Genomic DNA, 26,098 nt, shown 5'->3' with positions numbered 1-26,098 from the left:
ACATTTAAGTCTTTGATCTGTTGGAACCATTTGGTGGCTTGAGGTAAGAAATGGGTGAAGAGAGAATTGAGAGAGCAGATGGAGAACACTTGAAGGAGAGATTTGTTCAGGATGGAGGCCACGGTCCAATGGCAAGAATAGTGGGATATGGAGTTAGAGGGCCAGATTGGAGTCCCTGCTGTACTGCTGCTACAAAGACTACATCTAGAGTCTCCTTTAATCTCTGATTTTTGTATACTGCAAGGTAGGGATGAGGAAGGTTCAGACTTGAGGCCACATGTGGCCTCTAGATCCTCAAATGTAGCCCTTTGACTGAATCCAAACTTCACAGAAGAAATCCCCTTAATAATAGGATTTGTTGAATAAAACTTGGACTCAGTCAAATGGCTGCACCCAAGGACCTAGAAAGGAGGCTGCAGGTTCCCCACCCCTGTTCCAAAGCTAATTATTTTTTCACACTATGCTTGGGCTTCCCTAATTTGACACTGGTAAAATCTTAGCCATAATTGGTTAGCTACTTAAGAAATATACTTCATAGCTAAGGCCAACCATTTTCTTGTACATATTTCCTCCAAGTTTTATCCTCGTCAGTGGGGCACATTAACACCATGCCTGATGCTTGGCCACAAGGATTGGTTGCTGGTCTATTTCCTTGGACTCACCTGCTTGGTGATGCTCTGACATGACTGTCTCTCTCTCATCCAAATAGAAGCACATGATCATTGCTCTCCGCAGCTTCTCGGGGCAGGGATGACTTGGGAGACAGTCTTTGGGCTGACCCTTGAACCTTTACCACCTGCCATCTGTGTTTATTGAGGGGGCTGAGCCACCTAAGGTCTACATGCTCTGGACAAGTTTCTGAGAGTAGAAATTGCAGGCAGAGGTGTCAGTGGAGAAATTTTCTTTCTCTGGGAGTCCTCCACATACCTATCTCTACTTCCTATCCCCACAGCTACGTGATCAAGAGGCCTTCTTCTCAGCCTCCACAGGCTCCTAGCTGGATGCCTGGGATGCCTCTGGACCTCTGGGTCCTCTGGCTGATTCTCCTTGTGGGTAGGGCAGTATCCTGGAGCCCAGGAGGATCCCCAACCTTCTGCCTCAAGTCTCTTCCTTCATTGGTGGGGTAGATGCCCAGCAGCTATTGCCTTCATTTTTCTCCAGCCCAGGCATTGTCAGAAGCAGACATGCATCCATGCCTGGGTGTCCCCCTGTCCCTGGCCTGATTTTGTCTCCTACTACCTGGAGAAAGCAGGCTGAGACTTGGCAATGCCCAGACCATCCCTTTCCTCCTCTGCTCTGGGGGTTGTCAGGAATCCAAGTCCCACTCAGGGGTGGTAGTCTGCTGCTGAGGTTACTGTGCTGTTCCCTTATATGGAGCCTAGGACATCTCTCTGCCTCCGTGTCCTGGTTTTCTGTAAAGGGGGTGACCATCAACTACCACAGGCAGACCTCAGCTGCCAAAACCCTCCCTCCCTCTTCCCCCAGCCCCCGCAGCCTGCTCTCAAAAACCTGGGAACTGGCTCAGCCCTGGGTCCTCCTCCAAGTGGAAGATGTACTGTGGCCCCCACCCCTCCCCAGGATGGGTGATGGGAGTTGAGAGAAATTACTGGGGTGGGCTCCTCAGTGCTCTGGGCCTGATATCATCACATAACCCTTCATTATTCAGCCCGAAGATCTGACATGTTCATTACATAGCCTGAAGGGACTTTAGGGACAACTCACAAGTATATATACATACATACATACATATATATATATATATATGTATGTATATATACTTGTGTGTGTGTGTGTACTGTAAAACATATAGCAGTTGTAAAAGAATAGGAGAATTAGAATAATTGCAAAAATCAATATAGCATTAAACAATGTGGAAAGAGTTCTGTGCAGAGGGTGATTTGAACTGGAAATCATACCAATGATCATTATCATCAGTAGATAATACATGAGATACATCTATTAATTTATTGGCAACAATGTGAGTCTGTAATTTATAGTGATTTAGAAATTGCTGATTCTTGATTGACATCTCTTTTACTTCCTCAGAGGAAATAAGTATATCTCTTAGGAGTTATAAGGATATATAAACAGAAGGTAAAGGTAAAGAAGTTAGTACCCAAGAAAGACTGACATCATCCACTTGTTCAGGGGAAAGGTGAAAGTTATCACCTTGAAAGTAGAAAAAATCAATGCCTTTGAAGCAGCCTGAGAAAGGGACGGTTTGATTAACATAATTCATATCCATCTCATGTTAGAGGTAATACATGTGTTGGGGTTCTACCTCATAAAACATAAATTAGAAGCAGGGTACAAAGTTACATCACAGAGATTGGATGAGTGATTCAATAGACAGGGCTCCCTCTGTCTAGTGATAATGATACACACTTTAATATTGCTAGTAGTAATATAATCAGATAAAAATTAGTATTATTACAATGATCAACATAATTTCCATGTATACAAGGTATAGCAAAATAAGAAAACAGAACAAAAAGAATAGTATAAAATGCACACATCATGAGATGAGAAGATCTGATAATGTGTTATAGTTCCTACACATAAGTATCTTCACATTTGAAGTTCTCAAATTCTAATGAAATTCAATTGGTCTTTGGTATATGTAAGGAAAACATGTTATGCCAGTTTTTCATCTTGTGAACTCAATTGTCTTTGCACATTCTCTTTCTGTATCTAGGCATACGTGTTTTGTAGTTACCAAGCCCTTCAACTGAACAATTTAGAAACATTCATATATATTTGCAAATTAGTTAAAGGAGAGTGAACAATTGGAAAAAATCCTTCTGATAGTCTAATGTATGTTGGTGGGTTAGGATTGTTGTGTGTTCGGCATTAATTGTCAAAGCTTGAGCAACATATTTTCCAGCACTGCGTAGTCTGCTGGCTAAGGTCTCAAGAACTACACTATTTACTGTATCACACATGTTCCTGGTCCACCAAGTATTGTATCATACAATGCCCTCTTTTTCTGATTACATTGTTGTAGAACAGGGAAAGAAGTAATGAAATGTAACGTGTTTTTGATAATTTTGTGTCACAATCACACAACTCTTTGGTATGCTTCTAATATGATTGCAAGTGGGGTCAGGCACATCAGTAGATAATACTCATATATAGTTCGCCCAGCATCCCCCTGTATATATTTCAGATCCATTTAAGCAAAATATTATAGGGGCTTGGTTCTTAAAGCTTCCACTGGTACCATTGAACACAGGGGCACTTTTATCAGCACATTCTGCACAATTTTAATATGTTTACAGGGATCAAACTGGGGCTATAAAGACGATAGACTGCAACACTTAATAGATATTGGAGATGAAACATTCCAACGCTCATACACAGGGTGTGTCCTTTTCCACATTTTCATATCCAGGCTCATCAGGGTAATGTTTGTAGTGATGCGTGGAAAGAATGCTGAGCTTATGTGGTTGTCTTGTTGCCTGCTGCATGTACTATTCACCCATCCAAAGTGTAAAGTATTATTGGTGTTCAGTAGCATAGTTCCATTGACTTGCATGTTTATTGGTGCCAGCCTTGCTCCTGGAGTGCATGAATCCACTATCACCCCGTATCCAAGTAAGATAGTACCTAAAAGAGCCTTATTAATGATAGAATATATGGGTTAAAGGCATGATTTGATAACCATCTTTTTTTCCTGAATAAACAACAATTACATTATTTTCTTTTCCATGTGCTATAATTTCTGCAGCTTTTGGTGCATTGTCTGGTTTTCGTTTTACCCATACTTTAGTCCCCAATTTAATTTTTTCAGCAAATGAGCGGTGGAACCAAATCCATGATGTGATAGCTTGATATTGTGCCCTAAGTTCAGTTTATTGACTACTTCCACCTGTCCCAGGACTTTCCAAAGACCTTCTAGCATATGGGATATAGGCTATAGCTTTCCAATGTCTTTTATGGTATAAATATTTTGCTGTCCTGTGACCAAACCATGCATGTTTCTTTTGTTCTTCAGTTATTGTTATACCCCTCATTCCATTTTACTAAGGATTGTATCAACTGTTGCTTTGGTTTCAGGGGTGTATTATTTCCCTCAGTATCTATTGGTACTGTTGTCTCAGGTAAAGCAGAAACTCCAATTTTACCTGCTTTAGATCTGTTTTGGATGGACCGTTTCCATTTAATTTCCATTTAATGTGCTTATTCAATTTTGTGGGAAGCTGGGGTACCCATGTCATAATTGGGATTCCAGATCTTAGTATTGCTTCATGATTTAGAGTTAATTGCTCAGTCTCTACCAAGGTCCAGTATGCAGCTAATAATTACTTTTCAAGAATGGTATATTGAACCCCCGATGAAGGGAGTTTCCTAGACCACAATCCTAAGGGTCCATTTGGGCCTTGCTGTTTTTGCCACAAACTCCTATTTGCATATTCATCTTGTACAGTCCCTCATAATTCCACTGGACCATTTTGCATAGGCCATAAATCTAGGGCCAACTATATGGCAGCCTTGGCTTCTTCAAAAGGTTTGCTCTGCTCAGATGCCCAATGAAATTTATGTTTTTTTCCTAGTGTTCATATGTGAAGGTTTTAGAATCCATCCTAAATGAGGTATATGATTATGTCCCATACCTAAACAGTTCTATAAACTTTTGTTCCTCTTTCTTAGTAGGGAGAGGAAAGTCCCAAACTTGTTGTCAGGCTTGCATATTTCTGTAGGGGACCGCCAAGGGGGTTCTGTGGTAGACATCTGCATCTCCTACCATTACTGCAGTTTTCATCACTTTCTTCTCTCAACTTCCTGATACAATGTTTCAGTGAATACCAAAGTCTGTCTCCACTAGGCCACATAGTGTCAGTGGGTATTGTTTACTGCATCCCTCAGGAGCCAAAGCTAACAAGTAAGTCCAATTATTGCCTCCTTGATCATAGTGATCCCTAAAAGGTTGTTGTCCAAAGGTATTCTGACTAATAACTACAAGCTTCATGCAATTTATGTTATCTACCAATGCTTCTCCAGCCCCTTCATCACCAATCCTCACCATCTAAGATACTAGTGATTCTCCAGTTTTTTGGGTGAATCAGTTCAATATATCTGTAACTTCCTGCTGAGTAAAATCCTCAGTTACCTCCTTAAACACTCTATTGTCCCCTTGATCCTCCTTCTTCCTCTGCATTATTGGATGAGTGTGCACATCCTCATGTTATTTCTCTTCATGATATTTAATAGCCTCCTCATATGAATTTTCAGTATCATCCCATCTATTCCATCCCACTTGTCTGACTCCCAGTCAGGTCCCACACATGCTAGGACTGCATATACTTTCTTTTTGTTAATTTTGTCTCCTTCTCTTCTCTTACAGCTGCCTTTTCTGCTACCATTTGATAATTTCTAGCTTTATCCCCTAAAAGAAAGCTCTGACTCTGTAACATGGAAAGCTTCTGATGCAAATCAGCTAATTCCTTTTCCATCTGAACCTTTTCTTTTAACACTTTCTCCCTATTTTTACACATAATTCAGTAGCCTGTCATACCCCTACCATTTCTTTCCCCATTTATACAAGTATTTCTTATAAACATTGTGCTACTTCAATGGGTTCTCCCTTCTATAATTTCAGTTCCCAGTTTTCACAGGCTCCCATATTTTTAGCCCATTCTTTCAACAGAGAGGAATAAGGTAAATCCTCCCATCCAACAATACTTAGTTCTTTCAGTAGAGTCTTTTTGTTCCCAAAGAGTGGCATTATAACTTGCAATCCAATTTGTATCATTAAGGAGATATTTGCAGCTATTTTAAGTATTTTTAGGATCAGATTGCACAGTATAAAGAGTGCTTTTTGCACCAAATTAGAATTAGTGTAACATTTATTCTGCACATAAGTAAAATATAAAGCAGTATTAAAGGAATATAGAAAGATAAACACAAAGCTTACCAGAGTAATAAAAATATTAACATACATCGGCAATTCGGGGAAGCACCAACATCTTGGTTCACGTGCTGGGGGCGCCCTTTATTTTAACTCCTAGAGTCCTGGCAGTGAACACCTTCGGCAGAGCATCCTCCCCATGAGGGAAGCCCCAAAGAAAAACATCAAGTTTTTCCAAATATATCTAGTTTCAGAAAAAGAAGAAAATCTTGCACAGCATGATTTAGCAACTGACAGGCTCAGTGCCAGAGTCTACATGACTCATCACCTGATTAAGTGCCAGGGCTCTATGTGACTCAGCATAGGATGTACTGTAGCTGTGGACTGGGCCTGAGTTCACAGAAGCAAGAGATGTGTGACCATTTGGCAAAATGTCTGTGTTCAAAACAATACAGGAATGATTCCATGGAAGCCTGGCCAACCTTTCCAGGACGAGGAATAGGCCAGGTATAATCTTACCTTTTAGGCCTGGGAACATGGCCCCTGTTCCAAGGAGAAAGGACAACATATGTAGTCATATAGGCCTATAAATGTACAGGGGGAGATCTTTATATTTCATTAAAAGTACAAAGATTCAAGGAAATCAAGGAAATTCTGAAGGACTTTGGATGAAAAATGCTATCCATCTGTAGAGGATGAACTGAAGGAGTCCAAATGGAGATTGAAACATACCTCTTTTTAGTTTTTCTTCATTTTTTCAGAGGGGTGGGTGGCTGTGTTTTCAATTAAAATATGAATAATAAAAATGTTTTGTGTGTATGTATATATATATATATATATGTATAACCTATATCAAATTACTTACCTTCTCAGTGAGAGGGGAGAGGAAGGAAGGAGATATTTAGAAACTCAAAATTTTGAAAAAACAATTGTTAAAACTGGTCATATATGAGGTTGGAGAAAAAGAAAATATTGAATCTATCTATGTATCTAGAGAAATTGCAGTCAGCCAGAAAATCTGCTAAAAAGCTTCAGTGAAAGAGTTTAAAGAGTTGGGAAGATTAATGTCATTTCATTCTTGAAGAAGTTGCCCCAGTAAGTGGGAGTAATTCCCACTATGGGCTTTCAGTGAAAGATTAGGCTTTAAAAAACTGCTAAAAACATCTTAGTAGATTTTGGAGATTAAGGAGATGGAGATTAATCCTTAAGGACTTTGGAGAATAATCATTTTCACTTAGCAGAAGCTTAACATATGCTGAAATATTTTAGTGAGTTTTGGGGTACCACTCTTCAGAATGTGTTTTAAGAAAAATAATAATTAAATTCTGTCAAAGTTTTAGGAGTAAATAGAAATTATATTTTCCCTTGAAGCTTGATGGACTTCTTATGTCAGTGTAATAAAGAAAAACAGCCAGTTTAAAGGTAATCCCAGAGGGAAAAAAAATAAGCAGTCTGACTGTATTTCATAGTTGCTACTTGTCAACCCTTTTTTGACCATGAAAAGAGAAAATATTGCCTAAATCAGGGAATCCCCACCCCACACTCTTTCATCCCAGCTCAGCTGACCAGTATCTGAGATCAAGGACCTACTGAACCTTCCACTGTAGCTCAGAGAACACCTGTGACTCCCCAGTTCAGAGACCTCTCCCCTCTGACACCGTTAGCTTCTCTTTTCTCAGATCAGGTTCCCAAATAAAGGTGATGAAAACATTACAGAAAAATGCAGTGAAACTTGAGTTACACAATGGTCTCAGAAAACTGTAATAGCTGTCTTATCTAAAGCAATTTATGGTATCTATGTTTGCCTCAATTTCCTGATCTCTAAAGAAAAAAAAATTATGATCATACCACCTCCCAGTGCTGTTGTGAGGATCAAGAGATATAGTGATTGTGAAGTGCTTAAAGAAATGACTTGCATGTGGTAAGCAGTATATAAATGTTGATTTATTATTATGTTTTTAATTGAATGTAATTACATACCTGGGTTTTAGATGTGATTAGTATAAAATAGTAAAGGTAATAAGATGAATTATTTTTTCAAATGGGATAATTTGGAAATACATTTGGCTGAACTGACATCACATAACTGGTAATAAATTTTGTTTCATGTTTTCAGTATAGGATATTTTCTCTTATTATTGTATTACTAAATTCTCTTATATTGTGAAATTTCAGATTCCATTGTATCAGCAATGCTGTTAGACAAATTTTCTTTAAATCTGGATGCTGTTGGATTATGAATTGAGCTTTTACAAAATGAGAAAAATATCTATTTGAAGATTTAATTGGCTATATTTTAAACATTTAATGGGATATATTTTGTTTTAAAACAGTTGATAATAAGTTTATCATAATGGAGAGTAAATTTTTAGTTGAAAATTTTTGGCCAACACTTGCAAAAATTACAAAATTGTTCAGGGGTGGTGTAAGGATGTGACTTGCATATATCAATACAAAAGAGGAATGTAACAATTAGGGAAACAACAAAGTGCAAACACCTACATCCAAAGCCTCCAAAGAATGAATTGGTCTCAGGTCATCAAAGAGCTCAGAAAGCATTTTGAAAATCAAGTTAAAAAGGTAGAGTAAAAATTAGGAAACTAAATGACAGTGATACAAGAAAATCTTGAAAAAAACAGTCAACAGCTTGATCAAGCAGTCACAAAAATACTAAAGAATATAATACCCTAAAAAACAGACTAGGCTAAATAGTTAAAGAGGTACAAAAATCCAATGAGGAGAAGAATGCCTTGAATAGCAGAATTGGCCAAGTGGAAAAAGATGTTCAAAAGTTCATTGAAGAGAAGAACTCCTTAAAAAGCAGAATTGGGCAAAATGGGAGAAGAGGCACATAAATTCACTGAAGAAAAAACTACTTAAAGACTAGAACTGACATATAGAAAAGGAGGTACAAAAGGTCACCAAAGAAAATAATTCCTTAAAAAACACAACTGAGCAAATGGAAATGAATGAATTCATGAGAAATCCAGAAACAATAAAACAAAACCAAAAGAATGAAAAAATAGAAGCCAAAATGAAATATTTCACTAGAAAAAAAACAACTAACCTGGACAATAGATCCAGGAGAGAAAATTTAAAATTATTGGACTACTTGAAAACCATGATTTAAAAAAGCACCTAGAGGTCATCTTTCAAGAAAGTATCAGGGAAAACTGCCCTGATATTCTGGAACCAGAGGGTAAAATGGAAATGGAAAGAATCTTCCAGTCACCTCCTAAAAGAGATCCCAAAATGAATACTCCCAGAAATGTCATAGCCAACTTCTACACCTCCCAGGTCAAAGAGAAAATATTGCAAGTGGCCAAAAAGAAACAATTCAAGTATCAGGAAACCAGAGTCAAGATAAAACAAGATTTAGCACCTTCTACACTAAAGGATCAGAGGGCTTGTAATATGGTATTTTGGAGGGCAAAGGAGCAAGGATTACAACCAAGAATCACCTACCCAGGAAAACAGAATAATGCTTCAGGGGAAAAATGGATATTCAATAAAATAGAGTACTTTCAAACATCCTTGATGAAAAGAACAGTGCTAAATAAAAAGTCTGAATTTCAAGTATAAGACTGGAAAGAAGCATGTAAAAGTAAACAGGGAAGGAAAATCATAAGGGAGGAGGAATGCACTTAGAGAAAAGGAAAGGGAGAGATAGAATGGAGTACATTATCTAACATAAAAGAGGGAAGAAAGAGGTTTTACAGTGGAGAGGAAGAGGAGGGAGGTGACAGGAAATGTTTGTACTTCACTCTCATCAGAATTGGCTCAAAGAGGGAATAACATACACACTCAGTTGGGTATAGAAATCTGTCTTAACCTACAGGAAAGTAGGAGGGGAAGGGCATAAGGGAAAGAGGAGGTGCTGATAGAAGGGAGGTCAGATTCAGGGAGGTTGTAGTCAGAAGCAAAACACTTTTGAAGAGGGACAGGGTGAAAGGAGAGAGAATAGAATAAACAAGGGGGCAAAATAGGATGGAGAGAAATACAATTGGCAATCATAGCTGTGAAAAAATTATTGAAGCCAAGTTCCTCTGATAAAGGACTCATTTCTCAAATATATAGAGAACTGAGTCAAATTTATAAAATAAGAGCCATTCCCCAACTAATAAATAATCAAAAGATATAACCAGTCAATTTTCAGATGAAGTAATCAAAGCTATCTACAGGAATATAAAAAATGCTCTAACTCACTAGTGATTGGAGATATACAAATTAAAACAATACTGAGATACTACCTCATACCTGTTAGATTGGCCAATAGGACAGAAAAGGTAAATGACAAATGTTGGAGGGGACTTGGGAAAAATGAGCCATTAATGCACTGCTGGTAGAGTTGTGAACAGATTCAGCCATTCCATAGAGCAATTTGGAACTATGCCTAAAGGAATATAACACCACACATACCCTCTGAGCTACAAATACCATTACTAGGTCTGAATCCCAAAAGAGATTTTTTTTAAAAGAAAAAGGATCTACACGTACAAAAATATTTATACCAGCTCTTTTCTGGTGGCTAAGAATTGGAATTTGAAGGGATACCCATCCATTGGAGAATGGCTGAACAAACTGTGATCTCTGATTGTGACAAAATTCTATTGTACTGTATGAAATGATGACCAGCATGCTCTCAGAAACACTCAGAAATACTTACAGGAATTAATAGAAAGTGAAATGAGTAGAACCAGGAGAACATAGTAACCACAATATTATAAGATCATCAGTTGTGAACGACTTAGCGATTCTCAACAATCTAAGGATCCAAGACAGTTCCAAGGGATTTATGACGAAAAATGCTATCCATCTCCTGAGAAAGAACTGATAGTGTCTGATTACAAATCAAAGCACACTTTTAAAAACTTTACTTTTCTTGAGGTTTTTTTTTGGTCTATGTTTTATACAAGGATAAACTATAATCCAATAGTTTGCCTGCTCAATCAGGGACAGCAGGTTGGGAAGGAGGAAGGGATAGAATTTGGAACTCAGAATTTTAAAAATGACTGTTAAAAATGGTTTTTAAACATAATTGAGGAAAACTAAAATGCTAAATAAATATTTAAAAAAATAAGTGGACCAATCCGCAGACCCTTTATGTAATGTGAATTTTCCATGGTTATGGAAAAATGCAGAGGCAGGAAGGAGAGGCGCAAAAATGGCTCCAAGACATATGGGGGATGGGCAGAAAAACAAGATCAGGAGAAGGAACACATGGCTGGTGGGGCCACCCATATGCAGGCCTGTCTGCAACTGAAAGGAAGGACATGCTGGCAGGCAGACACATGGGGGCTAGGCATGCAAACATTCAGGAAAGGACAGGCCACATGCGATGGGGACCAGGGACAGACATATGGTACCCCAACGAGGATGGACAATATACCAAAATGCAGGGACCAAACTCTCAGGTGGCAGGCAGAGTGAAACCGAGGTCTCCTCTCTTAGCACTGGAGGTCTCAAGCCAAGCCCTGATCCAGCGGAGGTGGTGGCTGTCTCTCTGCAGGTCTGTTCTTCTGCTTTCACTTCAAAGATTTTTTTTAGCCTTTTTGGTGGGGGGGGGGGGTGGAATGTAGGAGGCCACAGAGCACCAAGTTGTGGTGCAGAAGCAGAAAGGGATCCCAGTATAGTATGGTAAAGTTTACATGGGTGTTTGTTGGGAATGTGGATTTTTTACAGAATTCCTTACATAAATTCCAATTTGCATAATGTGAATTTACATAAAGCAACATCTGTCTGTACTCCTTTCTATTCCCATTCAGTTTTCTCTAGAGGTATTTCATATCTAAGTTTGTTAAAATTCTGTTACTCTTCTTAATTTCTTGCTTATTCCTTTATGGTTAGGTTCATCTAGCTCTCAGAGAGAAAAGTTGAGGTCCCTCACCACTATAGTTTTACTAGTTCTTCCAGTAATTCATTTCTCTTGACCTTTAAGACTGTGAATGCTAAGGTACTTCCCAAATGTATGCTTGTTTTTGATATTACTTCATTGTCTGTTGTTCCTTTGAACAAGAAGTAGTTTCCCTGCTTACCCCTTTTAGTAGTGCTTTTGTTTTGTCTGAGATCGTGATTGCTACTCCTCCATTTTTTTACTTCAACTGAGGTATAACACTTTGTGCTCCGGCCCCCTATTTTAAATGGGTGGTTCTCTCTTGGTTTCAAGTATGTTTCTTGTTAAGAAAATAAAACATACTGCTGGATACTTCTTTCTAATCATTTTTGCTACCCACTTCCACTTTATGAGTGGGTTCATCCCATTCACACAGTTAGCACTACTAACTATGCATTTCCCTCCATTCTATTTCCACTGTTTCTCTTCCCTGTCTTTTTATTCTGTCTCTCCTCTAATTTGTTTTGAATAGGACTACTGTATTCTTTTATCAGCCCACCCTCTTACCCATACTTTGTCTTTCTCTGTCCCATTCTCTTATTTATCTCTATGGCAAAATAGATTTTTATGACCAAATGATTAAGTATACATAGATATAGATATAAACATAGATATAGATATTTTCCCCTTTTGAACCAATTTAGGTGTGACTGAGGTTCAAGCATTGGCCACTTCCCACCACCATTTTCCACTCCAGGGTAAAATCTCTTCCTCACACAACTATTTTCTGTGAGATCTCTTCCCCCATTCTTTCTCTGTCTTCTGCAGTGTCCCAGGGCATCCATATTTCCTGCCTATCCATTTATTTTACATCATCCCAAACTAATTGGTTCACTCCCAAACCTTCTATGCAGAATCCTTTTACCTGCTCTAACAATGATAAAATTCTTAGAAGATATATGTATCACCTTCCCCTATAGAAAAGTACAGTTTTACCTTATTGAGTTGTTTATGATTTCTCTTTCATATTTACCTTTTTAATGATTCTTTTGAGTCTTGTATTTGAATGTTTCTCTTCAGCTCTTGTGTTGTCTTCAGAAATGCTTCAAAGGCCTCTATTTAATTAAATAATTACTTTTTAAGTTGATGTACCTCCCCAGAAAACAAGCCTATAGTAAGTAGAATGTTCTCAGAGTGTCTCCTGCCACAAGTATCTTTTCCTCTGAGTGTTCAGAGAGTAGATGCACTTCTCCGAAGAGCAAGTAACTGGTGTAAGAAAGAGACTGGAAAGCCTCTCTGGGCAAAGAAACCAACCTTTTTTCAGAGAAACAAAGGTGGGGTCTCAGACCATACTGGACGGACTATAGGCCCCACCTAAGTTTCTCCAGAGGTTGGTTTCTTTGTCCAGAAAGGCTCCCAGTTTCCCTCTTACACTAGGATGTTCCCAGAGAGAGTGTCTCCTGCCACAAATATCTTTTCCTCTGAGTGTTCAGAGAGTAGATGTGCTTCCCCAGAAAGCAAACCTGTAGTAAGTAGAATGTTGTCAGAAAGAGTGTCTCCTGCCACAAGTATCTTTTCCTCTGAGTGTTCAGAGAGTAGATGTGCTTCCCCCGAAAGCAAGCCTGTAGTAAGTAGAATGTTCTCAGAAAGACTGTCTCCACCCATAAGTATTTCATCCACTGAATATTCTGAAGTTAGATGTGCTTCCACAGAGAGTAAGCTGGTAGTAACTGGAATGTTCCCACAAAGTGTCTCCTGCCACAAGTATCTTTTCCTCTGAGTGTTCAGAGAGTAGATGTTCTTTCTTCTCCAGAGAGTAAACGTGTAGAAAGTAGAGTGTTCTCCGATTATGTGTCTTCAGCCCGAGGTGTCTTGTCTGCTGAGTGTTCAGAGTCTAGATGCGCTTCCCCAGAGAGTAAGCCTGTAGTAACTGGAATGTTCTCAGAGAGAGTGTCTCCTGATACAAATATCTTTTCCTCTTTGTACTAGAAAGTTGGGTTGACTGCTTTTTCTTCCTAAAACAAAAAATACCATTTGTCATATGGCATGGCTCTCAGGGAGGAGGAGAGGGAGGGATACATGGGATACCATGATGTAAGATGCAGAAAGCATCAATAAAGTTTTTAAATGAGGTCAAGGATCTTAATGGTATTCATGAAGAGTTGGAAAGGGGAAAGAAAGGTGTTGTGAATGTGGAGAGTGATTCCTTCCACCACTGCAGCTCAGGATCAGGGCTTGGCTTGAGACCTCCAGTGCTGAGAGAGGAGACTTTTTGCTGCTCTGCCCAATTATCCCTCGTTTGGCATCTGCATGTCTGTCTTCTGTCCATTGATGCTCGCATACCATATGTCTTTCCTCGGTCCATGTGTCACCTGTACTCTTCTGTGTGTGGCCTTGTCCAGCCTCCACATGTCTTTCCCCTGTGTGTTCTTCCTCTCAGTTCTGGCCAGGCCATCATGTGGCTGGCTCTGACATTCACCTGATCCTCTTCCTGTCTCTTGCTTCTCTGTCTCCAGCCCCAATATGTCCTTGAATGGTCTCCTAGCCCCTTCCTTTCACGGGCACACGACCCCCTTTCTGCTTCTCTTGCTCCCTTATAGCCAGGTCTGTGGGCATATTCACTTCTAAATCATTCTACTTAGAGTTTTGCCCTGTGGTCCACTTATGCAAAATGAGAACTGTCCGTAGTTGATAAGAAACAAAACAAAGCAAAAGAAAAGCAGATGGCATAAGTGGAAAGCAAATTGGCATAAATCTGATAGGAGATCAACACCTCACACCAAATATCAAATTAAACTGTAAGGGAATACATGAAGAAGATATGATAGATAAAATACTAAAGTGGTAAGTGATAAAATTTATAAATAAGAGATACAAATATAATTCTTAATAATTACTTTAGCATAGACCTACAAATCACTAATTTATTCATTCTATAGCTATAGATTAAGCTCCTCCTATCTGCTGGACACAGAAAGAGAGGTGGCCTAATTAAGCAATCAACAAGCCTTTCTTAAGTACCTCCAGCATAACAGGCACAGTGCTAGGTTCTAGAGATGCAAACACTAGTAAGGACATAGTCCTGATGGAGACTGCCCCTGACAAAAACTTGTATTCAGATTATGACCTTGACAACAGCTTATATCCAGAGTACCTGAACTAACCAATAATTCTCCAGCCCCTAACTAATAACCTACCACAAAACCACACAGTTAGTAACTTTAGAGCTAATCAACATACTTCCTTTTCCATCAGCCAATCCTAAGCACCTTCGCCCTATAAAAGAACCACTTTGATCCTGGCTGGGGCTGCTTCAGCTTCCCTTAAGGAAAAAAGCCACTGGGTGCATTTACCCTGAATAAATGCCTTTGCTTGATTTGGAGACAGCCTGAGTGAATACTTTTGAAGTGACACTGCAACAAAGGCCTTGCCCCTTCAACAGTCCCTAAACACTTAAAGCTTAGGTTCTAATGAGACAGAAAATACATGAAAGTATATAGAGAATAAATACAAATAAATACAAAGTACAAGGAAGACTGGGAGCCAGGCCACTAGCAGCTGGAATCGAGACACTTCATGGAAGAGGTGATGCTTCAAGTTTGTCTGGATGGAAGATAGGGATTCCCTGCGGCCCAGGGACAGATGGCCAGGCTCAGAATCAGTAATCCTCAGTGTGCAAATCCTGCCTCAGATCCATGCTACAAGCATGAACGCAGTCAAGTCACCTAACCTCTTAGTAGGCCAGACCACTCTGCAAGATCACAGACACTTTCAGATGGGTTATCAGTCTTACTGAGGAGGCAGAAAGATGAAAGAGTGATTGACTTGGAACACTTGGACTTGCCCTTGCCCAAGATCACATAGCATGTAAGGGCCTGAGGCTGGATTTGAACTCAGATCTTCCTCACTCAGGGCCCAGTGCTCTAACCACTGAACCCTGAGATGGAGAGATTCAGAGATGCCCAAAGACTGTTGCCAAGCCACTGTCCAGGAGACTGCCTTGAGGCCAGGGAAGGATAAGAAAAGAATTCATTCTTACAGCAGGGAAGTTCTACAAGTACTCAGTCCCCTCTAAATTTACCACCCACCCTGAGGTTGCCCTACCTGAGTTGGGAACTCCCCAAATAGCTTTATGTATGGTGGGTGCATGTGTCTGGGAGGAGGACCTATCACCCCAAGAGAATGTACACTACCATTAATGTAAACAGCCAGAGAAGCTTCAACTGTTCCATGGGAAAACTTGTACTTGACCAACAGTCATCCCTGGCTTTTGGCCTTCTTTTTTCTCTTTCTATATGATAACTGACCTGGCCCAGTGGGGTGCGGGGATACAACACTTTCTCCTTTTGCCACCACAGTGCTCTTCCCCAGTAACTTTAATAAACCAAAATATATAATCCATATTGGCATGGCCAGCTTTTTTCTTTGGGATCAAATGCCTTCCCATTATGGTATACCATAATGCATACCATCCCTTGGATAGTCTGTGTCCTTACAAGTTTGTTCCCTCTGAAATGAAGACAGCAAAGTCTCAAGGAAATCTTCTTAGCATCCAGTTTTATTAGCCCAACCTGGCCCCCAAATGGTGGAGTGATTAAGGGATTTGCCTGGGGTCACTCAACTTGGAAGTATTAGAGGCAGGAATTGAACTTAGTTCTTCTGGACTCTAAGCACTTGAGACAGAACTACATTTCACCCTGTGAGGTAGTAAGATCCCTTCTCAGGCCCCTCTTGACCTATGAGGCTTTAGAGCCCACCTTCCCTGACTCCAACATGTGAACAAACACACACACACACACACTCTATTGCATTAACTTCAATATTCACCTCAACTGGATGTAACCTCCATTCACATGTATAAAATTCATTCATTAAACAAACACTGAGCATCTGTGGTGTACTTCATCTTATGTGTTGGGTTTCTATGGGGTGGATAGATGTGGAATAGTTTCCTGAAGTACTTCATATTCCTAGTGGGAACTCATGAATCAGCAGACTAGTGCCGAGGCCTGGGAGGCCTGGAAGTCCAGTTACAGCAGGCAAGCCACCAGCCCTAGGCTTCAAAACAGCAAGGCAGGGGCCAGGCTCCTGACTCAAGGTGCATGAAAGTTAGAACAGTGCCTCCTATAACCCAGCAGCAGAGCTCAACTTTAAAGTTACAACATAGGCTGAGAAATCAGCAAAACACTCAAAAGAAATGGATGTGAAATGGAAAATTTTACCTGTATTAAATTAAAAAGGTTTTACACAAACAAAACCAATGCAACCAAGATCAGAAGGAAAGCAGAAAGGTGGGAACAATGTGTAAAGTTGTAAAAACAATTATCTTTGATAAAGGACTCATTTCTCAAATAAATTGAGATCTGAATCACATTCATAAGAATGCAAGTTATTTCCCAATTGAGAAATGGTTAAAGGATATGAACAAATAGTTTTCAGCTGAAGAAACCAAACCTATCTGTAATCATAGGAAAAATTACTCTAAATCACTACTGATTAGAGAAATGCAAAGTAAAACTACTCTGAGGTACCATCTCACACCTATCAGATTTGCTAACAAAACAGAAAACAAAATAAATAAATGTTGAAGAGTATGTGGGAAAATTGGGACACTAATGCACCATTGGTCGATTTGTGAAATAATCCAACTATTCTGGAGAGCAATTTGGAACTATCCCCAAATGGCTCTAAAACTGGGCATACCCTTTGATCCAGGAATATCACTTCTAGGTCCATATTCCAAAGACATCAAAAAAGGGGGAAAGGACTTCCTATTTGTAGAAAAATATTTGTAAGAACTCTTTTTATGGTGCAAAGCTTTGAAAATTGATGGGAGGCCTATCAATTGGGGAATGGCTGAACAAGTAATTGTATATGATTATAAGGAAATATTCCCATGCTACCAGAAATGATGAGTATGCAAATTTCAGAAAAACCTGGAAAGTCTCATATGAACTGATGCAAAATCAAGTGAGCAGAACCAGGAGAACATTGTACACAGCAATAGCATTACTTTATGATGATCAACTGTGAATGACTTAGCTATTCTCAGCAATAAAATGACTGAAGACATTTCTAAAGGACTCCATGATGAAAAATGCTATCCATCTCCAGAGAAATAGCTGATGCAGTCTAAATGCAGATCAAAGCATACTCTTTTTCACTTTCTGCATTTTGTCATGTTTTCCACCCTTTGGGTCTATGTATTCCTTCATAACATGACTAATATGGTAATATGATTTACATGGTTGAATGTGTATAACCCATACCAAAATGCTTCCTGTCTTAGGGAGGGTGGAGGTGAGGGAGGAAGAGACAAAATTGGGACCTCAAAATTTTTAAAAATGAATGTTAAAAATTATCTTTATGGGGGAGAGGATTCTGGGAAGATGGCAGAGTAGGTCAGAAAATTCCAAGCTCTCTAGATTTTCCCTCAGAAAGAAGTAAAATAGCATCTCAGTTTGAACAAAGTGCAGATAAAATAAATAAGAATAGGGGCACAATGGGGTTCCCCTGGAACAATCCTAGAAGACCAGAAGAAAAATCCCAGGTCAAGGTTTGGTTCCTGTGAAGAGTAAACATCTCCATGCTAGGGTCTGGTTAAACAACAAGTAGCAAGCCCTGGGCTCAGCTGGGTTGGGAGGCTTCCTTAGCCCAAGCAACAGGAAATTTTACCCTGGGTCATTGAGGTGAGTTGGGCATCTGAGCCAGGGAAGATCTGAGTGCACCTCTAGTGACAAAGAACGCCAGACCCAGCTATGCTGCGGAGAGGGACTCATTCTAGAAGGAAACAGAACACACCCAATGTGTGCACAAGCAGTGGGGTAGAGTGCCCCTGGCTGTGGGCACTTACAGGAGGCTGGAGTTTTGGCTCTGGTTCCAGGCTAGAGGGGAGAACTGAAGATCTGAGGCCAGAGACACTATCCCTCATACCCCAGGACTAGAGGTGATTACAAAAATTAAAGAATTACTACCAAAATTGTATAGGCAAAGGAGAAAGAATCCAATCACAGAAAGTTACAATGGGAGTAAAGAAGACCAGGGTTCATCTTCAGAGGAGGATATTGAAAGAGAGACCAACCCTCTTCTCCCCCAAAGAGTAATGTCAAATGGCCACCTGTCCAAAAAGAATTTATAGAAGAACTTAAAAAAGACTTTAAAAATCAAATGAGAGAGATTGAGGGAAAAAATGAGAACAATTCCAGAAAAATAAGATTATGAAAAGAATTAGAAAAGGAGATCCAGAATCTTAAGGAAGAAAATCACACCTTGAAAATGAGAATTGGGCAAGGGGAAGCTAGCAAAATTTTAGGAGATGAAGAAATAACAAAACAAAATATAAAGAATGAAAAAGTATAAGAGAAAGTGAAACATAAGAAAAACAAATGATCTGGAGAACAGATTAGAATAATCAGACTACCTGAAAGGTATGATCACAAAAGAATTTTGATACAATAATGCAAGAAATAATGAAAGAAAACTTTCCTAGCATTAGAACAAGAGGGGAAAGTAGAAACAGAAAAAAATCCATCAATCACCATTTGAAAGAGATCCTATGAGGAAAGCTCATAGGAATATTAGAGTCAAATCCCAAAACCTCCAGCTCAAGGAAAACATATTAAGATCAACAGGGGAAAAAAACTGAAATATGATGGTGGCACTGTTGAAATCACACAAGATATGTCTTAAACATAAACAGTATAAATATAAAGGACCACAGTACTTGGAACACTATATATCAAAGAGGAAAAGTATTGAGGTTCCAGATGAAAACATCATACCATATCCAGCAAAGTTAAACATAATTGTGAATGAAAAAATGGACATTTGATCAAGTGTTAGACTTTCAGGACTTTATACAAAAATGAACATTTTATAGACCACAATGCAATATAAATTACTAAGATGTGGAACCCCTGATTAAAAACTAAATGAAAAACTAAATATCCTAATCCTATAGAATGAATTGGTCCAAAAAGAAATCATAGAATCAATCAGTAATTTCATTAAAGAGAATTAGAATGAGTCAATATACCCAAATTTGTTGGATGTAGCCAAAACAGTACTTAGGGGAAATTTCTACCTCTAAATGCTTATATCAGTAAAACAGAGCAAGAGCAGATCAAGGAACTGGGCATGAAATATAAATTAGTAGAAAAAGAACAAATGAAAAATCTCCAATTAAACATCAAAATAGAAATCCTTAAATCAAAGTTAAGATTAAGAAAAATTTTAAAAATCAAATTAATAAATAAGAGTGAGTGCTGGCTTTATGAAAATACTAATAAAACAGATAAACCATTGGGTAAGTTGATTAACAAAAAGAAAGAAGAAAACCAAATTAGGAGTCTAAAAAATGAAAAGGTGAATGCATATCCAATGAAGATGAAATTAAAGCAATACTTAGGAGTTATTATGTTCAATCATATACCAGCAAAATTAACAATCTACATCAAATGGATGAATACTTACAATGTAAATAGTATACTTTGTATTTGTGTTATTTATGTTATCCTATATATAAGTGTTATACATACTTATAATGTGCCCATGTAAAGAGAAGAGGAAAGAGAATACTGAAATAGCCCTATCTTAAAAAGAAAAAAACTTGAACAAGGCATAAATGAGTTTCCTAGGAAAATATTTCCTGGACCAGATCAATTTGAAAGGGAATTCTACTAAACATTTAAAAAAAAACATTTCATCCTGATATTATATAAACTATTTGAAACAACCGGTAAAGTAAGAGTCCTATCAAATTCCTTTTATGGCACAAACATGTTTTTGATACCTAAAGAAGGCTGTGGGAATACACACACACTAATACCTTGTTGGTGGAACTGTGAAATGACAGATCTGTTCTGAAAATGATTAATAATTTTGCAAAGAAAGTAACAGCAATGTCCAAAGTCTTTAAAGCAAAGACTCCATTGCAGCCCAAGGAAGCCATCGACAGAAAAAAGTCGCTATATACTCCTAAATATTTAGGATAGCACTTTTTGTGACAGTTATGAATTGGAAACAAAGTAAATGCTCATCAACTGGGAAACAATTACTAAATAATGCATGCAACATTAATGGAATACTGCTACAGGGCTGTGATAAATGCTGTGTGTGATGAGAACAGAGAAGCATGGAGAGATCCTTGTGAACTGATACAAAGTGAATTAAGCAGAGCCAAGAAAACAGTATATATACAAAGTAATGACAATGTAAATAGAAAGAATGGCCCACAAAAAATTAAAAGTACCTGTTACAAAATGTTAAAGATCAAGTGGGACTGAAAAGGAAACATGAGACAACACCATCACCCTACCCCATCCAGGAGGTGAGAGGTCCACAGCTGTTACACGTTGCACACCTTTTCCCGAATGCATTGATCAGTTGTGCTAGCTTTTCTTTTCCTCTCTAAAACAAAAAATGCAATTTGTTACATGGCATGGCTTTGAAAGTTGCGGAGTGGGAGGGACATGTGAGAGACCCTGGTGATATAAGAAACAGAAAACATCACAAAAATGTTTAACAAGAGATCAAATATCTCAAGGGAAATAATGGAAGAGAGGAAGGAGGAAAGAAAGGGGTTTGGGGTTGTGATTATCAGTAGCAGATCCAAGCTATAATATAAATCAGTGATTATGAAAACAACTGTTCTTCTTGTTGTCTGATTTTCCTGACCCCATTTGCAGTTTTCTTGGCAAAGATACTGGTGTGGTTGGCCATTTCCTTCTGAAACTCATATGACAGATGAGGAATTGAGGGAAACACGGTTAAGTGACATCCTCAGGGTCACACAGCTAGTAAGTGTATGAAAGCCAATATGTGGGACATCTAAAAGGCCATAAAACAATTGGAACTTGTTAAAATGTGAGAGGTTGATTAATGGAAAAGATTAGGTATGCAAAGTAAAATATTGTTTAATAAATCCAAAGACAGGAATTGGGTGGGGGACGGAGGAGAACACACTAGTTTCATTTTTAAAAAATGGGAAAAGGGAAAATCATTTTGGCAGAAATTTGATAGGACATCAACATCTCATAGCACATATTTCAAATTAAACTATAAACAGATACTAGAATTAGGTGTAAAAGGGGAATCAGTAGGAAATTGGAGGGGCAAGGAGAAAATTACTTTTCACATCAATGGATAGGGTAAGAGGTTATAACAACGTGCAGCAGAAAATCACAGAAAATCAAATGGATGATTCTGTTTCTATAAAGTTGACATGTTTTTGCACAAAGAGACTGAATGCAGTTAAATGAGCAAAAACACTTCTGCAGTAAAGTTCTCTAAGGACTGTTGCATATGCAAAATACAGAAGGAACTGATTCCAATTTCTGAGATCAAGCCATTCTCCAGTATTCAAAGGATATGAACAGGAAGTTTTCAAAGGAAGAAATCCAAGCTATCAATAGCCCTAAGGCAAAATGCTCTAAATCCCTCATAATGAGGGAAGTGCACATTAAAAGAACTCTCTTGTTTCTGACTGTAAATCATAGAGATCCGAAGGTTCTGGCAAAGGCCCTTCTTTCTGTCCCACAAGAAGGTATATGAAATGCCCCTTACACCAGGTGGTGGCTGAAACCGGAACAACAATAAATGTATCATTAAATTAAAGGACACCAAACCAAAGAGATGATATGGAGAAGGGGAGGGGAAAAGTTACTAGACTGTCTTCTCTCTCTCAAGCCCCAAGGCTAAGCCAAGGATAGGAAAAAGGGAGGCAGTGTCTCCAAAAAGGAAGAAAGGGTTGAAATGTGCAGCTGAGGAGGGGAGGGAGAGAGCACCCCCAAAGACTCCTCCCTGCTGGTCTCCACCCCACCCCCACCACCCCCAAGTCTTAACCCACCAGACCAAAGCCCGGAGAAGCAGGAAGGCCCAGGCAGGAGCAGCCTTAGAGGATAAGGCACAGAGGAGTACACACACCCATACACAGACACATGGACACTCACCTCTCCCAGTACCACACAGATGACTCTACCTGCAGATATAACAGTTGCATAAAGAAAGGAACCCATTATCCCAGGACCTTCCACCCAACCTTACACACATTATCCCAGGCACTAAGCTAAGCCAATTGGGGAGGAGGGGCTCAGCTTCACAAAAAGTTTGAGGGGGTGGGGGGCAGGGAAGGAAGAAATGATAAGGAGAAGGAAGGGAGGGACTGAGGCAGGAGCAGGGAGGGGGAACTTACCTCAAGCAGAATCACTTCTGCACTAGCAGGGCCCTCAAGATGGGAGGGTTGCGGGGCACCAAGGGAGGCAGCACATCTGCCCCCACTGTTTGGGTACCCTGATCTAAATCCTATATAATACGAACCTTCTAGAGCCTGGAGAACAGGGAGCCACAGCCCCTTTCTGCGTCAGTCTCCTCTACCAAGTGACTTTATAAATTTCTTTCTAAAACTATTTCAGATTTGGGGCTTTGTTCTCTCCCACACCAGCTGCCTTTCCACTAGTGAAATGGCATAGTGAAGGGACTCCTGGAATTGAAGTCATAGACCTAGACTGAAGTTCTGCCTTACTCATTTTATGACCATAGGCAAGCCACTTCAATTCTTTAAACCTCAATTCTTGTATATATAAAAAGGGGATAATAATAATATCTAAGCCAACTAACTAACAAGGTGGACACATCCTGTTGAAAAGACCAGGGCTAAACTGAAAATAAGATTTTCAAATACAAACCTCATGAGAAGCATAAAAAGGTAAACAGGAAAGCAAAAGTATAAGTTATTCAATACAGTTAAAGTGTTTATATCCCTTCAGGCTAAGATGATGCTTCTAACTGTTAAGAACTGTATCTCTATTAGAGCAGTTAGAGGGAGTATACGTAGACAGAGTGTATGGGTATGAATTGGCTCTGATAGGATGATATAAAAAAATTAAGGGGTGAGAAGGAGGGTTGCATTGGGAGAAGAGAGAAGGGAGAGGAAGAATGGAGTGAATGATATCACATTTAAAGGTTCAGAAGACCAATTAAGATGGAGCCAAAGAAGGGAGCGGGCTGAGCATTGCTTGAACCTTACTCTCAATGGATTTGGCTCAAAGAAGGAATAACATACACATTCAGTTGGGGATAGAAATCTTATAACTATGTCCAAAGGGCTATAAAACTGTGTATACCCTTTGGCCCACCAATACGGCTTCTGGGTCTGTATCCCTAAGAGATCATAAAAATGGGAAAAGGGCCCATATGTACAGAAATATTTATAGCAGCTCTTTTAGTGGTGGCTAAAAATTGGAAATTGAGGGGATGCCCATGTATTGGGGAATGGCTAAAAAAATTGTGGTATATGAATGTAATGGAATACTATTATTCCATAAGAAATGATGAGCAGGCAGACTTTAGAAAAATCTGGAAAGCCTTACATGAACTGATGCTGAGTGAAATGAGCAAAGCCAGGAAAACAGCGTATACAGTAACAGCAACACTGTGTGATAACCAACTTTGATAGACTTAGCTCTTCTCAGCAATACAAGGATCTAAGATAATTCCAAAAGACTCATGATAGAAAATGCTATCCACATGCAGAGAAAGAACTATGGAGTCAAAATGCAGATTGAAACATACAATTTTCCTCTCTTTTTTGTTTTTTTCTTTTTCAGTTTTCCTCTTTGGTTCTAATTCTTCTGTACAATACGACTCATGTGGAAATGTTTAACAATGAGCCTATATCAGATTGCATGCTCTGTTGGGGAGAGGGGAAATGAAGGAGTGGGAGAAAATTTAAAACTCAAAATCTGATAAAAGTGAATACTGAAAACTAAAAATAAATAATAAATCTATTTTAAAAATCTAACTTAAATAGGGTGAATGCATAACCAATGAAGATGAAATTAAAGCAATTCTTAGGAGTTATTTTGCCAAATCATGTGCCATCAAAACTGCCAATCTAGGTGAAATGGAAGAATACTTACAAAAATATAAAGTGTCCATGTTAACCAAAAGGGAAACAGAATCTTGAAATAACCCTATCTTAAGAGAAAAAATTGAACAACACATAAATAAGTTCCCTAGGATAAAATTCCCTGGACTAGGTCAATTTGAAAGGCAATTCTACTAAACATTTTAAAAAACCTTTTCATCCCAATACTATATAAACTATTTGAAACAACAGGTAAAGAAGGAGTCCTATCAAATTCCTTTCATGACACAAACATGTTTTTGATACCTAAACAAGGGTGTGGGAATATATACACACTAATATACTGTTGGTGGAGCTATGAAATGACACATCTATTTTGGAAAGTAATTTGGAATGATGTAAAAAAAATAACAAAAATATCCACAAAACCTTTAAATTTAAAGCAAAGACTCCATTATGCCCCAAGGAAGCTGTCAATAAGAAAACAGTCCCAATATACTCCAAAATGTTTGTAACAGCACTTTTTTGTGACAGCTATGAATTGGAAACAAAGCAGAGGCTTACCACCTGGAAAAATGATTGCTAAATGAGGCATGCAACATTAATGGAATACTACTACAGGGCTGTAAGAAATGGTGTGTTTGATGGGTACAGAGAAGTATGGAAAGATCTTTGTGAACTGATACAAAGAGAATTAAGCAGAGCCAAGAAAATAGTATATATACACAGTAAGAACAACAATTTGAAAATACAGAATGACACACAAAAAATTAAAAGTACCTGTAACAAAATGTTAAAGATCAAGTGGGATTGAAAAGGAACCATAAGACAACAACATCACCCTACCCCATCCAGGAAGTGAGAGGTCCACAGGGGTTACGCATTGCAACCTTTTTCCCCAATGCATTGATCAGTTGGGCTTGCTTTTGTGTTCCTCCCTAAAACAAAACAAAATGCATCTTGTGACATGGCATGGCTCTTAAGGATGGAGAGAGGGAGGGATACATGGGAGAACCTGGTGATGTACAAAACAGAAAGCATCAATAAAAAAGTTTGACAAGAGATCAAATATCCCAAGGGAAGTAATGGAGGAGGTGAAGGAGGAAAAAAAGGGTTTGGGGTAGTGGTTATCAATAGCAGATGCAAACTATACAAATCAGTGATGATGAAAACAATTGTTCTTCTTGTTGACTGACATTTCCTGACTCTGGGGTTTTCTTGGCAAAGATACTGGAGAGGTTTGACATTTCCTTCTGGAGCTCATTTGGCAGATGAGGAACTGAGGGAAACAGGGGCTAAGTGACTTGTTGAGGGTCACACATGTAGTAAGTGTCTGAGGCCAGGTTTGTACTAAAGACTAAAGTCTTGGTGACTTCAGGCCCAGTGAGACATCTAGCAGCCTGGAAAACACTTGAAACTTGTTAAAATGTGAGAGGTTGATCAATGGAAAAGATTAGTTATGTAATACACAGAAGCAAAGAGAAAATAACAGAGTATTTAATAAACTCAGAGACAGCAATTGGGGGGGAGAAGGGGAGTACAGACTACTTGA

General features: G+C 38.9%; 1 long non-coding RNA gene across 1 annotated transcript; it reads right to left on the bottom strand.

Moving 5' to 3' along the window:
* Positions 1-2,334: 2,334 nt before the first annotated feature.
* On the bottom strand, positions 2,335-6,675 carry LOC118832636. Its single transcript, XR_005009221.1, has 2 exons — positions 5,915-6,675; positions 2,335-3,616 (listed from the first exon to the last, which is right to left on the bottom strand). It is a non-coding gene; the product is annotated as an uncharacterized LOC118832636 (long non-coding RNA).
* Between the last annotated feature and the right edge of the window lie 19,423 nt (positions 6,676-26,098).

This window comes from Trichosurus vulpecula, chromosome X, assembly GCF_011100635.1.
Source record: "Trichosurus vulpecula isolate mTriVul1 chromosome X, mTriVul1.pri, whole genome shotgun sequence".
In the NCBI taxonomy this organism is placed as follows: Eukaryota; Metazoa; Chordata; class Mammalia; order Diprotodontia; family Phalangeridae; genus Trichosurus; species Trichosurus vulpecula.
This window is presented reverse-complemented; position numbering and strand designations above follow the sequence as displayed.